Source organism: Lissotriton helveticus, chromosome 7 (assembly GCF_964261635.1).
Source record: "Lissotriton helveticus chromosome 7, aLisHel1.1, whole genome shotgun sequence".
Taxonomy (NCBI): Eukaryota; Metazoa; Chordata; class Amphibia; order Caudata; family Salamandridae; genus Lissotriton; species Lissotriton helveticus.
The window spans coordinates 623561623-623574950 of record NC_136068.1 but is presented as its reverse complement, the minus strand read 5'-3'; the positions used below and the strand labels follow the sequence as shown (position 1 = coordinate 623574950).

The 13328-nt window shown below is 52.0% G+C and overlaps 1 protein-coding gene across 4 annotated transcripts in view; it reads right to left on the bottom strand.

Moving 5' to 3' along the window:
- FBRS (fibrosin) overlaps window positions 1-13328 on the bottom strand; it is a 430176-nt gene that overhangs the window by 331899 nt on the left and 84949 nt on the right. The gene's annotated exons all lie outside the window — the stretch shown is intronic.

Below are 13328 nucleotides of genomic sequence, written 5' to 3'. Positions count from 1 at the left end.
GCTGCTAACAAAAGGACAACGCCCACTGACTTGGCCCCAGAACACTACAGGCCTGTTGATCCTTGAACCTGCTCCTGCGAAACTCGGACGTCTCCAGCTGGCAGCAACCTCGACAACCCCAGAGGACCTGCCTGCCTTGAACCTTCCAAAAGACTGGGACTCCCATGAGCAGTAGTTCTGCTCCAACAGCAATACCCCTGGTGCAAGTCAGGAACCGCGAACCCAGCCCAATCTGCACCTGCCAAGCCCGGCCTGAGCCTGAGTGATCCAAGACCACAAGGACGTCCCCCCGGCGACTGGGACCCGAAGTCCAGTGCCCAAAGACCCTCCTCGACGACCCAGACGACACCTGCAGCTTCGGAACCAGGGACCCCTCCAACCGCGAACAGCCAAGGGTAAGATTTCCCGACAGCAAAAGACACCCCTGCGCACCACGGCCCCCTGTGCCCTCCTTTGGGGTACCTACCTCTTCTCCAAGATCCCAACTTACCTCTCGAAGTGGTGGTCACACCGGAAGAATCTCTGTCCCCGAGCCTGCAGCCTTTGTTCACTTTTTAACTTTCCCGTTGGATAACATTGAGCGCCCTACAGCTCAAAACCAACCTGCACCCAGCCGCCCGAGTGCCGCTGGAAGTGCAACTACTACCCTACTCTACTCTACTCTACTCTACTTCCCAGAATAAGTGACCAGGAGCTCAGCTCCCACAGCCACGTGGCCTACCCGCTTGCAGCCACCAACCAAAGGCCCCTTACCCTCCATTGGATTGCAATGGGCTACTCTCTCTGCACCCGGCTGCCCCTGTACCGCTGAGGGTGTAACAACTGTACCTTTCCGACCCTGGGAGACCAGAGTATATGCCCAGAACCTTAACTCCACCAGTCGAGTACTCACCTGATAGCCTATGGAAGGGAAGTGAGTTATCGGCTAACATTGACTGGTTTTCACTGACATTTCTTTTAAGTGTGGAGTTTTGAAACTTTAAAATATTCATCTAAAATCAGCCGGATAACGAATTCCGAAATTCTCACCTGTGATCAGGAGAGAAGCCAGTACTGTACCTTTTAGCCCAGGGCTGAATCGCAAAAGTAATCCTAACTGTACTTACCAGTAACTTGAATTTTCTTCCATAGGAAATCATTGACTGTTTTTCTCTGAAATGTCTTTTAAGTGTGGATTTTTGCAAACTAGAAATATTCCTTAAAAATCGTACCAAATAGTTTTGTTCTGAAAAAAAAAATTGCACCAAATAATACTAAAACGTAATTACTTACCTCTCTTAGGTAGAGGTCCCAGTGTTGAACCTAGGAGTCCAGTACTGGATTACAAAAGTAACGAGAACCTACTTTACCTGTGACTTGAATTTCCTTCCATGGGATAATATTGCTAGTTTTTCACTGAAAAGTTTTTAAGTGTCAACTTTGAAAATACATTTATATTCTTTAAAAATCACAACTGTAACCAATAAGCTTTTACTTAACTGTTTACAGCTTAGGTCCCAGGACTCAATCCAGGATCCTGTCCTGTGGTTAGAAAAGTAATCCTTAAAGTAATCAACTGCATCTATGAAGAAAAACCCATTGAGCTCAATGTTAAATTGTGTTGCCCATTGCAACCACTGTAGCTATTGTGCTTACAAAGTCTATTGCCTTTATGCAAAGTAACTACCTACAGTCCCTCATATTGAGAAAAGTATATTTTGATACCTGTTGGTTCTAAAATAAAACAATTATATCCTTTGATATAAAAACAATTGGGGGGCGTGGCCAAGATGGCGGGCTAGCGAGACGCTCTTCCCGTAGGCTCCCGAGACCCCGGAGCCCTTGGGCCGATATACGCCGCAGATCTTCCCCGGATCAGGCGGTGAGGAGACCCAGCACGGCGGAGAACCTGGGGGTAGCTTCCCGGAGCCCTCGGTGGCCCTGCATGCACGACGCGGCGCCTCGCCGCACCGGCCCCTGGAGCGGGCGGAGACCGCAGGTCGGAGGCGGGCGTGCGACACAGAGGCCGCGGTCGGCCCGCGAGGTCCTGGTGCCGCGGAGCTTCTGAGTGCCCTGACGGAGGACCGGGGACGCGGTCACTTCGCCCCCGGACCGTCGGTGAGCTGTTGGCGGACGCGAGTTCGAGTGCGGAGGCGTCACACTGCCCGGAGCGCTCCAAGAACAGGACCGGCGGGGAGCTCTTACGCAACGCCGGGGCTTTGGAGGGCCTGGAGGCCTGGCTAGCTGGAGCGACCGGCAGACCCCCCCCCCCCCCCCCCCCCCCCGAGATTCGAACTGTGAGGTGAGGCGAGCGACGCCTCGGGACGGTGTGGGGGTGCCCCATCGGCCCCACGCACGGGGGGGGGGGGCCCTTGGGACTGGACTTTGCGGCACCTGCATTGGGCCTGGGAGGCGGAGCTGCCGCGTAGGCCGAACTGAGATCAAGCCCTAGCTCCCCCGGCCTGCCTCCCACTGGTGCCTGATTTGCGCAGAGGACCCACACTTGGGGGGCATTGGCCAAGCCTGGGAGTCGCCTGGGGCTCCAGCGGCCTCGGTTGGCTGCGGGGGCACGACCCGGCTGGGAGAGGCCTGGAGAGAGCCCGACCTCCGCTGCTTGCCCCGGTGGGCCTTGCGGGAGAGCTGCGCCCCGGGTACTAGCCCAGATTTGAAGTGGTGGCCCTTTCCTGAAGGAGGGGTGTGCAATCAACGATAGCGGCAGCTTCCTGGACTGTTGTTTGGGGGTCCTGGTGCCTTGCTGCTTTGACCCGCAGTGGGACCTCGCTGGGGGGGTTCCGCTGTTCCACCTCTGTCCCGGCAGCCCTCCCTCCCCCTGCGTGACTCCCCCACCTTCGTGATGTCGGGCAACAGAGGGGGCAAGAAGAACGAGCGCACCCTGCCCGAAATGCTGGGAAGAAACGCACCGAGGAACGACAGGACCCAGCCAGCTTCAAGCCCACCTACTAGCTCCCGTGGCGCGGAAGGGGGTGAGCCACCGGTTACCAGGTCTTTCTTGGAGTCGCTGTTTGGCACCCTCAGGGAGGACTTTCAGACGTTGAAGCAGGAGGTGGCTGGGGAGGTCCGAGAGGTGAGGAGAGAAGTTGATTCGCTTGGGGAGCGTGTCTCCACCATGGAAGAGGCCACACAGTCCCGGGACGAAGAAATTGCGCACCTACAGCAGGAGGTACTGCGGCTCAGGGACCAACAGATTGACCTCCAAAGCCACGCCGAGGACCTCGAGAATAGGTCCAGGCGCAACAACATCAGAGTCCGAGGTGTTCCATCTACGGAAGAGGGGGAAGACGCAGCGGCCTACTTGAGAGACCTGTTCCGTGACATATTGGGTGAATCTGGAGACTTCCCGGTGAGAATCGACAGGGCGCATAGAGTGGGACTCCCGCGCCGGGCCTCGGCGCCTCCCCCGGACATCTTGGCCTTCCTACCGGATTATCCTCTGAAGGAACGAATCCTGCGAGAGGCACGACGGAAACAACCGGTGAGCTTTCGAGGTCATCAAATTGCCTTGTTTCAGGATCTATCCACAATCACTTTGCAGAAACGCAAATCCTTCAAGATTGCCACGGACTTTCTACGGGAACACGACACACAGTACTCGTGGGGCCATCCCTTCCGCCTTATTTTCCGATGGAATGGGACGCTGCACCAGTTGAGGTCCCTCCAGGACACGTGCGGGGTGCTGGGTATCACTGCGGCAGATGACGACGTCCCAACGCCTCGCCGCCGCACCTCCAGAGAGGGATGGCAGACGGTTCGACGGCGGAGACCCACACTTCCGGCCCCGAGACCGGACTCTCCCACGATTAGAGCTGGAATGGACAGCGCCATTCGGGAGGTATCCAGAGATACGTCGCCGCCTGCCACGGCCTTGACGGCCTGAGCATCCTCCGGGGGGAGATCGAATTGGCATCTTCTACATTGCAGGTTCGAGGGTTCCGGGGGGGTAGGGGGGGGGGGGGGGGGGGGGGTTCCGGGAGGGCAGAGGTGGTGGCTGGACGTCCACTCGAATACTTTTCCACGGACTCGTCCATTAGGGACCAGACTGGGACAATGGTGTTATCTGAACGGTTGGGGTTGGGGACGAAGGGGGCGGGGGGGGGGGGGGGGGGTTGAGGATAGGGCACTGGGAAGGGGGCGGGGAAGCAGGGAGTTGGGGAGTTTCGGGACTGTTTGGGGGCTGCGGGAGGGAGGGATTTGGGGTTTCTGCTGTGCTGTGATTGCTTGCTGCCAAGCCTTCTTCGCTCACCTGTCAATGTTCTGGGGCTGGTTGGGGAGTGCTTATGGGGGGAACCGGACCTCACATGGAGTTGTTCTCACTGTGCTATGCTGCTATTGTTGCCTTGTCCTTACTTTGCAGGAACGGACTGCGGAAGGTTGTGTCCACTGTCCATTGCTATTGTACCGAACCGCATCCCCGCCTTGTGATGTACTCCCCGTACCTCCAGGTCCAATTAATGCTGTTTTTCCATTGTCTGTTCATGACCCTGAAGATTGTTACCCTTAATGTGAAGGGGTTGAATAACCCGGTCAAGCGCAGGGCGATACTGTCCCTCCTCGAGAGCACCCAGGCAGATATCTGCCTCTTGCAGGAGACTCATCTCCTGGCCCGAGACTGTCCCAGGATGCGGTCTCCGAAGTTCCCGGTTCAGCTCTTTTCCTCAGGGACTACTAAAACGGCAGGGGTTGCTATCTTGGTGTCTGGGAAGTTCAGAGGGGAGGTACTGCACAAGGTGGCGGAGCAAAAAGGGAGGCTCCTGGCCTACAGGGTTAAGATTGGGGGATTCCTGTTCACGGTGGGTTCCGTATATAGCACTAATGATCACCAAGACTTGTTTTTGCAATCCGCTTTAGCAGACATCGCGACTACCCCAGACAGGCACATACTCATTGGGGGCGACCTGAATATGGTCTTTAACTCATCCTTAGATAGATCCGCGCAGCGCCATCCACACACTGGGGAATTCTCACAGCTTAGTGCCTCACACTTGGGGGACCTGGACATGCTAGATCTATGGAGACGCCTACACCCCACTTCAAGGGCCTACTCTTACTACTCCCACGCACATAGGACTTACGCCAGATTGGACTACCTCCTAGTGACGGGACCGCTGGCTGCCTTAGCGACTGCTTCTGACATAGGGGTCCTCACGCTGTCTGACCATGCTCCTGTGTCGGGATGCTTCCAATTGCCGCCAGTATCTCCGTCGCGCGGAGTCTGGCGCCTCCGGGATACCCTGTTACATAGACAAGAGGTACTGAAACAGATTCGAGCCGCGATTGCTGGGTTCCGGGAACACAACGAGAACGGTGATACCACCCAGGCGACGCAGTGGGCAGCCCTGAAAGCGGTGCTCCGGGGCGAGTTTATCTCCATCTCCTCAGCGGAGAATAGGGACAGACAGCAGAAGAGGGACGAGCTTACTAGTGCGGTACGGGAGCTAGAACAGGTGCATCAGAGGACAGGGGCCCCCAGAGTTTGGAGGCAACTCAAGGCGGCTCGGAAGCTTCTCTCCGCGTTGGACATGGATAGGGCGGAATATGCAGCGCTACGCCTGAAGCATGCATATTACACTGGCGGTGACCGATGCGGCCGCCTGCTGGCAAATAAACTGCGGGTGCGACACCAGATCCAACGGGTCAAGGAACTGTCCACACACGGGGGTGCGTTGGCCACGGAGGACCACCAGATAGCGGACGGCTTCCGTCGATACTATGCGGACCTCTACGCGGGTGAGCCTCCCTCGGCCTCGGCTGAAACCGATTACCTCCCATCGGTCGACCTTCCTGTTCTCACACCGGAACAAGCGGAACACCTGGACCGGGATATCCGCCCGGAGGAGGTGATCGGGGCTATCTCCCGACTCAAACACGGGAAGGCCCCGGGGCCCGACGGGTATACTCCACTCTTCTACAAAACTTTTTGCCCGGAGCTAGCTCCGATGCTGACGCGACTCTTTAACTCCTTTGCCGAGCCTGGGGCTATTCCTCCGGATCTACTGAGGGCAACGGTATCGGTTATTCCCAAACCAGGGAAGGCCCGAACCGAAGGTGCATCCTATCGGCCGATCTCGCTGCTCAATGTGGACCTCAAGCTTTACACTGGAATTCTGGCGGCACGATTGGCACCCCATCTACCGGGGTTGGTGGACCCGGATCAGGCCGGGTTTGTCCCGGGCCGACAGACGGTGGATAACACTAAAAGGGTGGTCCACGTTTTGGAGAAGGCCTCTCGGGTCCCCGGGGAGCGCATGCTGCTCTCGGTGGACGCGGAGAAGGCGTTCGATCGGGTGCACTGGCCCTACCTTGAGAAGGTACTTTGCAAACTAGGGATAGGTGAGAAGTTCCGCACCCTCATATTCAACTGTTACAAATCTCCTACTGCGGCTGTGAGGGTCAATGGCTGCAACTCTGACCGATTCGCTATAGAACGGGGAACCAGACAGGGGTGCCCCCTGTCCCCGTTGCTCTTCGCTTTGTACATGGAGCCTTTTGCTCAGAGGATTAGGCGTAACCCGGAGGTCACTGGCGTCAAGATGGGGGGTTACATTCACACCATCAGCCTATATGCGGATGACGTGATCTTTATGCTTGCCAACCCGAAAGAAGCGCTCCCCGCTTGTCTAGCTGAGTTGGACGCTTTCGGGGCGGTGGCAGGTTTTAAAATGAATATGAGAAAGTCTGCGGCCCTTGACATCTCGCTCGCCTCTGCCACACGGCGCGAGCTACAAGAACGATTCCCCATGCGGTGGTCTGGAGATCTGATCCCATACCTGGGGGTGCTGCTGGCGCCGTCCCTGCCTACCATGGTTGCTGCTAATTATGCAGCCTTAGGCAAAAAAATGAAGGAGGAGTTGCTCCGTTGGGGCAAAGGTACGCTATCGTTGTTGGGACGCATCGCCGCAGTGAAAATGACCCTCCTGCCGCAGGTGCTGTACCTATTCCGGGCTCTGCCGCTACAGCCGCCGAAGGGGTGGATACGACAGGCCCAAACCGATATCGCACGGTTTGTTTGGCAAGGTCGTAAACCCAGACTCAAGAGAGCCCTCTCCACACTGGCACCCGAGTCCGGTGGCCTCGGTATTCCGGACTTGCACAAGTACTACCAGGCGGCGCAGCTGCGGTACTTGGTTGAATGGAGTAAGTGGGAATCTGACAGACACTGGCTGTTTCAGGACCAGGCGGTGGCGGGCAGGACTTTACAAGAGGTACCCTTCCTGCGCAGACACCACCGGCCCCCCAATCTCTATGCGTCCTTTGTCACGCAGGCCACGCTCCGTGTTTGGGATGCTGTGAATGCTCGACATGAACTTACCACCTTCCCGTCGCCGCTTACACCCTTGGTGGGGAATCCCGACTTCCGTCCCGGGACGGAACCTGGAGCGTTCGCGCTCTGGCAAGCAGCCAGATGCTGTGCATTGTTCCATATTTATGGCCCGGAGGGCGCCGTATCGTTCGCTGACCTGCGCAGGGAATACCACTTACCCGAGACTGAGCGTATGCGGTACATGCAAGTCCGCCACTGGGTGCTACAGCCGCAGGTACGGGACTTGGCCGATCGGAAACTCACCTCATACGAGATGTGGCTGGCGACGCGTTCTTCAGACGCCAAGCTCATCTCGGACATTTACCGACTCCTGCAACCCCCCCCCCCCCCCCCCCCACCACTTCTATAACCCCGGGAGGGCCCGCTGGGAGCGGGAGCTGGGGAGGGAACTGAGTCACAAGGAATGGGACGACATCTATCGAGCATGGCACTCCGCATACCACACGGGGCTCACGGAGACCTTTACTAAGGTATCCACGTACTGGTACTACACGCCTCGGAGGCTGCACGACATGAACCATCACATACAAGACACCTGCTGGCGCGAATGTGGACAAACAGGTACACTCACGCACATTTTATGGGATTGTCCGTTGCTGGGTCCGTACTGGAGGGAGGTCTTGGATGAGCTGGACCAGTGCTTTGACATCGAATTGCCACGCCTTCCCGCCTATGTTCTACTAGGACTACCCAATGGCCTGATGTACCCACTAAGATCTAGGAAGGGCAGACAAATAGCGATCGCTCTGGGATCGGCGATCCAGAATATACTCATATACTGGCGCACCACCACCCTTCCTACCACCACGGGCTGGTTGCATAGATTGTGGCACGTCCTGGGGATGGAAAAGATGTCCCTCACAGTGGCGGGGGAGGTGGACAGATTTAACGACCTGTGGCAGCCTTTTAATGTCCTGTTGCAATCGGAGTTCAAAGAGATCACCTGTCCACGATCTCAGGCTGATGCGGCTGACCACCCCGATTTCCTGATCGATGCGGGGGGAGGATGGGGTGTGAGATGGGGTTCCTTTAAGAACATGTAGGTGATGATGGACATTTGCTCATGCACAGGGGGGGAGTTCGGGTGGGGGGTGAGGGAGTTGGGGGGGGATTTTTGGTTTTGGAATTGGTAGTCATGTCACTCACGCCCAGGTTGGGGCTCTGCAAATGCTTAGATAGTCGTGTCCCAATGCTGATGGCGCCTCTGAGGAGAGTCTTTGCAGTACATTATCACGACAACTGTATTCCTTGTATGTATTGTTTTCCTTGTTGGTGAAACTGTAATAAAATACTTTAAACCTAAAAACAATTGGCCTAGAGTTCAGTTCTTGAGTATATGAAACCTTTTGCTGACTGAGTGTGTACAACAAATGCTTTACACTGTCCTCTGATACTGCCTTACTGCTCGACCAAGCTACCACTTTAGAGAGTAAGGTCAGACCTGACTTTAGGCTCTGTTATACCTCTGGAGACTCGATACACACTGTACCTTACTTTGGTCGTGTGTGTGTATATATATGTGTATATATATATATATATATATATATATATATATATATATATATATATATATATATATATATATATATATATATATATATATATATATATATATATATATATATATATATATATATATATATATATATATCCACTTTCTTACACTTATTGTATGATGATTGGTGCTGTTGGAATTGTAGTCAATATTGATGGCTGGAAGAGGGATAAGAAGACCGATATTGATAGTAGTCTCCTCTGGTGGAAGTCTGACCTCTAACCCTTGAGCCTCGAAAAGGGGGGGTTTTAAATTGAAGGGTACCCAAAGCCCTGGCCGTGTCCTTTTTTATGCCTTGAAGAGCTTCGTCAATAAGAGTGCCGAAGAGAAACTGACCATCGTAAGGCATGTCCAGAATTTTCGTCTGGATTTCCGCCCGGAATGTAGTCGCCTTAAGTCAAGCCTAGCACGGGAGGACCGCAGCCCCAGCCAGTTGGTGGAAACCAGTAGAAGCGATATCCTTCGCACAATCTATTTCTGAAGCTGAACGCTCGCCCTCTAGCACGATCTTCTTCGCTTCCTCATTCGAGTCTTCGGGCAAGGCTCCCAAGTATGGTGCAATGTCTGCCCACATCTGCCGGTTGTAGCGTCCCAATAACGCTATGCAATTAGACGCATGCACGGTTAATGCGGACATGGAAGAAAAACGCTTCCCAATGTTCTCCAGGCGTCTGCCCTTCTTATCCGGAGGGGCAGAAAGCAGAGTCAATGGATTTTTAGATCTCCGTTGAGCTGCCTGGGTGATGACGGAATCAGGTTTGGGGTGTCCGGTAAGGCATGCTGGAGCTGTGTCTGGAGCCCTGTACTTTTTGTCCAGACGAGGCAACACTGGGGGAACTGAAGATGGATTGTGCATGCTTTTAATGCCTTGATCCCAGATGTAGTCTATAATAGGCACAGATCTCACTGACTTTTTAAAAGGTTCCTTAAAGTCATAAAAGAAACAATCCTGCTGGTGAGAAGGCATGGGAATCTGGAACCGCTGTGCAGCCCTTTCCAAGACATTATGAAATCCCCCAATATCCTCTGGAGGCGAATCTGCTTGAGGAGGTACCGGAGACGCTGGAAAAGGGATAACGTAATCATCCCACTCATCATGGGTCCATTGAGAATCGTGGAGCTCTCCCTCCTCCTGTTGATCATCCTCCTCATCATCATCCTCGGACGGTGGAGGTGGTATTCTGACAGGCACAGACTGTGGAGGCAAAGGTGGAACCAGCAGTCTTGGCGGTGGAGAGACAACTGGGGCAGGAGACGGAGCAGAAGTAGGAAATCTCTGCTTGTAGTCGGAAATTAAAAATTGGAGGTCAGAAACCAAAGACGCAGGTAGACAAGCCATGGGAGGTTGGCGAAGATGGCCTTCATCTGAGTAATATGTCTGGTCTTCTGGTTCTTGTACGTCATAGTCCGAACTCTCCTGATACTTGACATGAAGGTCAGAAGGACTAGTCGCAGCTCTGAACATACTGCAGTCGTCTGACTTTCTCCTCCTCCAAAAGGTGAGATGGAGGCAATGGCTGAACCCTGCTTGGTGAAGTTCGGGCAGGCGTCAACGTGCGTTTTGTGATTTTCAGATGAACCTACGCACTTTCCTCTCTGGACTCTGGTGTCGTCTACAAGCCTGCTGTCGATGTAGTAGTCGTCGACAGTGAAGCACCGACAAACAACTGATGGCATCGTCGACGAAGCAGTCGAAGTCGTCGATGAGAGAGGCGTCGACGGAGTCGTCGACACGCTTGTCGTCGATCAAGGCGTCGAAGCTGGCTTGGACGTCAACGATGATTTCTTAATTTTGATAGTCGACGACACTGGTTTCACAGCCGTGGACGATGACGTCAACATGGACGAAGTTGAAGACGTCAAAGTTGTAGAGACTTTCATCGACGAGGTTACTCCCGCAGCTGTAGAAGGGGATGTCCTCGAGGCCGATGGGGTCGAAGTAGGTTTTTTAAAGGATTGTAAAGCTCACTGTGGAGAAACCTTTGGTGGTAAAGCTTTTTTCTGTGTCTTCTTTAGAGGGGGCTGCGACGAAGGTCCTGGAGTAGCAACTCTGGGCCTTTTCTGTGAGGTTCTTGAAGACTTTGAAGAGCCCTCACTCTCCTCAGAGGACAAGGCTTGGTCTTGGTCTTTAAACCTCTGCAGCCAAATTAAAAGACGTCCTTCCCGGTCTTTAAGGGTCTTAGATGAAAAGGTACGACATACCTTACAGTCCTTTGAGGAATGGTCCAGATAAAGACAGTAGAGACAGTCTTTGTGTTGGTCGTCGACATGAAGCCTCTTATTAAAGGAAGCAAAGGGCCTAAAAAGGCCTTCTTTAGGAGCATCTGCCATGAAGAGAGAGAACTTCACATAGAAGAAGGAATCCTGAAGAGAAAAAAAAAACCCTGGAAATCCAGAAACAAGGAAAAGCTGAGAAGAGCTCAGTGGAGACTCCCTTAGCACGACCTGCGGTAGAAAATGTGAGGGACTAGAGCTCCTTCCAGGAAGGTTCCAGAGGGTGGTGATAGCGGATTGGTTGTTCTCTAGAGTTTGGTCCTTTTTACAAAAGGACATGGATATGTTACTAATGTGAGGCCTTTGGCCTATTACTCTATGTGTCTAATGGGACATTACTTTATTCATGTACTGGGAACTCCCATCCCGACGACAGGGAATGATTCAGGCATGTGAATCTATGAAAAACACCCTCATACTGGATAACTTTTGTGTTCTATCTTAAATAGTAAATGTTAAAACGGACGTCCCAGCCAGTGACTGAAGGTTTGGAAAAGTTAGTTTTTCTTCGAGTCCTGCATTTTGTTGTTGCAGTTTCTTATGGACATCACCCAGATTCCAATTACAGTGGTGGAAACAAAAACTGAAGATGGTATTGAGGAGAGCAGCACTGCAGGCTTTGGGTATATGTCCTAAGAAGGCAGAGGCCCACTCTTAATTAGAAATATTTTATGCTTAACCCCGAACAGCTGAATTGAGCAATGAATGTGAATTTATAACATCATTAATGATTAAGATATTACAAACCAACCAGCAGACCTCCAACACACAGAATCAAAAATCAAAGGACATACCAAGCTCTTACAAAGATTTCTCGAACCAACCGACAGCACTTTAAACATGGACATAAACCCAAGACATACTTCAAGGACCCTTTAGAACTATGAAACAAACTATCAATCATCCAAAAGAAATTTCCATCCAAGAGCTACTGCTTGGTCTAACTGAACTTAAAAGATTGACTTAAGAGGAAATTGAGGCTACCATAACCACAAGATGCCCTTTAAAATGAGAATTACACAAGGAAAGCAAGAGCAGGCCCAAGCAAAAAAATAAAATAAAAATAACCCACACCCAGATCCACCCAGCAGTCACTGCTCTCCAATACAAGGAAGAACAGCTAGACTATCAAATTAAGTTTCCAGTCTATCATTCTTTGAACATCAATCTTATCACAAGATAAGATCCAGCAACTCTAGTCTAAATGTGGCATTGTTTCATGAGCAAAATCAAACCAAGAGTAAGCAAAATGGGCAATCTAATACACCTGAAAGGGTCCACCACGAAAAGAGTCCACCATGAAAAGATGTACTAATTATTCTCTAATGTATCACCCATATCCAACAACCATGCCAGAGACAGAGGAAGCATTGCCCAAATCTATCAATCACCTCTGGCCAAAATTAGTTTCTGAACAGTGAAATCAGTTTAAAAGGGTTAAGCAAAGATAAAACCATGAAGTAGGTCAAAATATGCTAACATGTAGAAATATCCGCCCAGAAGAAACTAGGTGTAATCAGACACAATTTCAACACTAATGTTACCCCATACCTAAGCTACCTTTCAACTCAGATCAACCAACGTAATGCAGACTAACTTGACAAATCGCACAACATTCTGCTAGGCAACGCTTAACTAAGAAACAAGGACGTCAGGACAAATCATACGAATATCAAAAAGAAAAGATTACAACACATCAAATCTGAGTCAGACCCAAAGCATCTAGGTCCAAAAAGACAACAATCCTGGCGCAGGTTCATTATCGATTGAGCCTGTAACACCAAATTCAAATACCCTAGAAACCAGTCTCACAGGAACCCAGAATCAGGTCTACATCAACTTAGCAAGGACTTCTCAAAGCCTGAGTGACTGTCACAAGTTCCCCATTTGTCTTTATCTAATTTCCACAACTTGCTGTCCAAGTTTCTTGGCCTTAGAACACACTCAATGATTGCTCGCCTTTAGGCACTCACTCCGTCTTGCACTTAGTAACACCACTGAATCCACAGAACACCCTGGTTTCTAAATGTGGCACAGATCATACCTGCATGACCTTTGGCACTGTACCTGGACTAATATCTTACCAGAATCTTTCACCAGCATGCTACATCAGAAATCATGTTTGCAATCCTTAGGCTTGGACCCCTTTCTTTAGAAGCCAAGCACCACACATTGTAAGAC